The sequence below is a fragment of the Schistocerca gregaria genome, unplaced genomic scaffold (assembly GCF_023897955.1).
Source record: "Schistocerca gregaria isolate iqSchGreg1 unplaced genomic scaffold, iqSchGreg1.2 ptg000409l, whole genome shotgun sequence".
In the NCBI taxonomy this organism is placed as follows: Eukaryota; Metazoa; Arthropoda; class Insecta; order Orthoptera; family Acrididae; genus Schistocerca; species Schistocerca gregaria.
Window position 1 is genome coordinate 180,001 of NW_026061845.1, and position 5,000 is coordinate 185,000.

The following is a 5,000-nucleotide window of genomic DNA, read 5'->3' on the forward strand; positions in this document are numbered from 1 at the left end:
TCACGTCCACTAATAAGACAGAATGTCTCACATCACCCGCAAACAACGCAGCTCAAATCAGCCAGCAACACCCACAGTGGTCCACCCAGTATCAACACAGGACGCAACGCCACGCCACAACACAAAAGGTACAAGTAATAAAATACCCTTTGGCCACACCCCTTATAAAGGCATCGAACCAACCCACCACCTGACACCAGCCAAACGTACATCCTGATTTGACACATCTCTGGCAACCTAACCCACGTTGGCCCTTAACCTAACCCACGTTGGCCCTTAACCTAACCCACGTTGGCCCTTAACCTAACCCACGTTGGCCCTTAACCTAACCCACGTTGGCCCTTAACCTAACCCACGTTGGCCCTTAACCTAACCCACGTTGGCCCTTAACCTAACCCACGTTGGCCCTTAACCTAACCCACGTTGGCCCTTAACCTAACCCACGTTGGCCCTTAACCTTACCCACGTTGGCCCCTAACCTTACCCACGTTGGCCCTTAACCTAACCCACGTTGGCCCTTAACCTAACCCACGTTGGCCCTTAACCTAACCCACGTTGGCCCTTAACCTAACCCACGTTGGCCCTTAACCTAACCCACATTGGCCCTTAACCTAACCCACGTTGGCCCTTAACCTAACCCACGTTGGCCCTTAACCTAACCCACGTTGGCCCTTAACCTAACCCACGTTGGCCCCTAACCTAACCCACGTTGGCCCCTAACCTAACCCACGTTGGCCCCTAACCTAACCCACGTTGGCCCCTAACCTAACCCACGTTGGCCCCTAACCTAACCCACGTTGGCCCCTAACCTAACCCACGCTGCACCTTAACCTAAGTTACGCTGCACCTTAACCTAAGTTACGCTGCACCTTAACCTAAGTTACGCTGCACCTTAACCTAAGTTACGCTGCACCTTAACCTAAGTTACGCTGCACCTTAACCTAAGTTACGCTGCACCTTAACCTAAGTTACGCTGCACCTTAACCTAACTTACACTGCACCTTAACCTAACTTACACTGCACCTTAACCTAAGTTACACTGCACCTTAACCTAAGTTACACTGCACCTTAACCTAAGTTACACTGCACCTTAACCTAAGTTACACTGCACCTTAACCTAAGTTACACTGCACCTTAACCTAAGTTACACTGCACCTTAACCTAAGTTACACTGCACCTTAACCTAAGTTACACTGCACCTTAACCTAAGTTACACTGCACCTTAACCTAAGTTACACTGCACCTTAACCTAAGTTACACTGCACCTTAACCTAAGTTACACTGCACCTTAACCTAAGTTACACTGCACCTTAACCTAAGTTACACTGCACCTTAACCTAAGTTACACTGCACCTTAACCTAAGTTACACTGCACCTTAACCTAAGTTACACTGCACCTTAACCTAAGTTACACTGCACCTTAACCTAAGTTACACTGCACCTTAACCTAAGTTACACTGCACCTTAACCTAAGTTACACTGCACCTTAACCTAAGTTACACTGCACCTTAACCTAAGTTACACTGCACCTTAACCTAAGTTACACTGCACCTTAACCTAAGTTACACTGCACCTTAACCTAAGTTACACTGCACCTTAACCTAAGTTACACTGCACCTTAACCTAACTTACACTGCACCTTAACCTAACTTACACTGCACCTTAACCTAACTTACACTGCACCTTAACCTAACTTACACTGCACCATAACCTAACTTACACTGCACCTTAACTGTCACATGTAACGTCACAGGAATGTAGCTTTGCCTAACAGCAACCCTCTGAACATAGTTCACTGCTTGGATCCTCTGGTGTCATGTGTATTTCTTAATGCCATGGTGCGTACCCTCACATAAAGGTCTTTCGAGTGTTGCGTACTTTCTACACAGTCCCGCTAACCACTGGAAGGGTGTACCGCTACAGAACGAATATCGCCCTCCCCTCCTGCCCTTCCAAGCTGGTCGGTCAGGCGTTTGTTTGTGAAATGAGCCTTGCAGCTGTTCAGTTGCATTCGGTTGTCGATGCAGTCAGTGTACGTTGTGGTACGGCCTGTGTGGACTGTCCGCTGATGTACGCGTAACCCACACTGATCATCCGTCGTTACGTACTGAGTGACATAATGTGGCACATGCTTGACCGTACACCGGCTGCGCCCTACAATGGCGAATCATAAGGGCCATATGTTGTGCACGATGCTACTTGTCTCGTCTCCCCATTACAGCGAGATTGCACTGTTGTACGCCGTACAGACATGTGGTAAGTAGGTACGGACGAAAGTATTGCATGTTGGCCCCCCCCCCCCCCTCCTCCCTCTGCCAGGAATCAGCGTGAGCCGTCTGTTGATGTAGCGACGAGGGTTTTCCTATTTAATCGTATTGCCCCACACAACATGATAGCACGGTGGACCGCGTTCCACATCTGCGACATGCTACAGAGGCCGGTTGACAGTCGACCGCGCAAGGGACATTGCACATGTGCGCGGACCATCTTCCACGTGTTCTCTCGTGTACATGCCGCAGTGTGTATGTGGGCTGATGTAGCGTGTCGTGACACATAACATGCAGGCATGCCAGAATCGTAGATTTCGCAAATGTAGATTGACGTATACGTTTGCTGCCAAAGATCCGCAAATGAACTGGAAATCAGTTGTTGAGCGGTTGTTCGCGCTGCAGGTGCATCGGTGATAGCGACGATCGGTACATCTGTGAACCGGTTGTTTCGGCGGTACCCGCCATGCCCCCGAACCTGAGTTGGCCATGTGGGTATGAAGCGATACGAGGCTGTGGCTTGGCGGGACAGTCCCCGGCCGGTGAGGGGGGGCCGCCCGGCGTGCTGGCCGCGCGCTGCGTGAGCGCACGCACTACAGCCGGCTGGTGGGGGGCGCCCAGTGGCAGGAGCGCCGGCCGACGGGCCCGGCTGGCGTCCCAGCTATGCGCCGGCGCACCCTGCGCGCGGCGCCAGGCGGCCAAAGTGGGTTCTGCCGAGCCCGGTGCGAAGCGCGGTGGACATCTGCAGTGTGCTGGTCCGATTGCGGACTGTGTGCGTTGAGGATGCGCCGCCGCCCGGCACTCGGCGTCGCGACGCCGTCTGCTGCTCGGTCGCCCCCAGCGGTTCTCGCAGGTGGTTTGTATCGCAGCTCTGCGGACGTGTTGGCGCGTGCGCTGTGCTGGGAGAGTTCGCTTCTGCACCCAAGTGGGGCTTTGCCCTTCTGTGGCGCTGGCGTTGGAGCTGCCGGTCACCGTAGGTGGCGCGTGTTGTTTCCCGCCGGCAATGCCACGACAGCACGCTCCCGGGCCTCTGTCGGCAGCGGCAAGCTCAGTTGGGAGCACGGGTGTTCGCACTGAAAGCGTCTACTCGCCTATCTCCGGGCGATTGCGCCTCTCTCGAACCCGACCAAGTACTTAGGACGGCGCTGCGCGCCGCCGGGACCTGAGAGGGTTTCGAGGTGTATCGTGCAGGGGAGCTCAGCCTCCTCCTGTTTGCAGAATAATTGAGCGGACGCTTGCGTGTTCGCGCGGGCCCTCGGGACACACTCCCGGGCGGCCGGCTGCTCAGCTCTCGTTGACGCAGCTCCCTGGTTGATCCTGCCAGTAGTCATATGCTTGTCTCAAAGATTAAGCCATGCATGTCTCAGTACAAGCCGCATTAAGGTGAAACCGCGAATGGCTCATTAAATCAGTTATGGTTCCTTAGATCGTACCCACGTTACTTGGATAACTGTGGTAATTCTAGAGCTAATACATGCAAACAGAGTCCCGACCAGAGATGGAAGGGACGCTTTTATTAGATCAAAACCAATCGGATTGGCTCGTCTGGTCCGTTTGCCTTGGTGACTCTGAATAACTTTGGGCTGATCGCACGGTCCTCGTACCGGCGACGCATCTTTCAAATGTCTGCCTTATCAACTGTCGATGGTAGGTTCTGCGCCTACCATGGTTGTAACGGGTAACGGGGAATCAGGGTTCGATTCCGGAGAGGGAGCCTGAGAAACGGCTACCACATCCAAGGAAGGCAGCAGGCGCGCAAATTACCCACTCCCGGCACGGGGAGGTAGTGACGAAAAATAACGATACGGGACTCATCCGAGGCCCCGTAATCGGAATGAGTACACTTTAAATCCTTTAACGAGTATCTATTGGAGGGCAAGTCTGGTGCCAGCAGCCGCGGTAATTCCAGCTCCAATAGCGTATATTAAAGTTGTTGCGGTTAAAAAGCTCGTAGTTGGATTTGTGTCCCACGCTGTTGGTTCACCGCCCGTCGGTGTTTAACTGGCATGTATCGTGGGACGTCCTGCCGGTGGGGCGAGCCGAAGGCGTGCTTGCGCGTCCCGAGGCGGACCCCGTTGAAATCCTACCAGGGTGCTCTTAGTTGAGTGTCTCGGTGGGCCGGCACGTTTACTTTGAACAAATTAGAGTGCTTAAAGCAGGCAAGCCCGCCTGAATACTGTGTGCATGGAATAATGGAATAGGACCTCGGTTCTATTTTGTTGGTTTTCGGAACCCGAGGTAATGATTAATAGGGACAGGCGGGGGCATTCGTATTGCGACGTTAGAGGTGAAATTCTTGGATCGTCGCAAGACGAACAGAAGCGAAAGCATTTGCCAAGTATGTTTTCATTAATCAAGAACGAAAGTTAGAGGTTCGAAGGCGATCAGATACCGCCCTAGTTCTAACCATAAACGATGCCAGCCAGCGATCCGCCGCAGTTCCTCCGATGACTCGGCGGGCAGCCTCCGGGAAACCAAAGCTTTTGGGTTCCGGGGGAAGTATGGTTGCAAAGCTGAAACTTAAAGGAATTGACGGAAGGGCACCACCAGGAGTGGAGCCTGCGGCTTAATTTGACTCAACACGGGAAACCTCACCAGGCCCGGACACCGGAAGGATTGACAGATTGATAGCTCTTTCTTGATTCGGTGGGTGGTGGTGCATGGCCGTTCTTAGTTGGTGGAGCGATTTGTCTGGTTAATTCCGATAACGAACGAGACTCTAGCCTGCTAACT

General features: G+C 53.0%; 1 non-coding gene across 1 annotated transcript in view; it reads left to right on the forward strand.

Moving 5' to 3' along the window:
* Positions 1 to 3,571: 3,571 nt before the first annotated feature.
* Positions 3,572 to 5,000, forward strand: part of LOC126311347 (small subunit ribosomal RNA) — a 1,893-nt gene continuing 464 nt past the window's right edge. Inside the window, exon 1 of the ribosomal RNA XR_007554541.1 lies at positions 3,572 to 5,000. This exon is cut by the window's right edge and continues 464 nt beyond it. This is a non-coding gene — a ribosomal RNA (small subunit ribosomal RNA).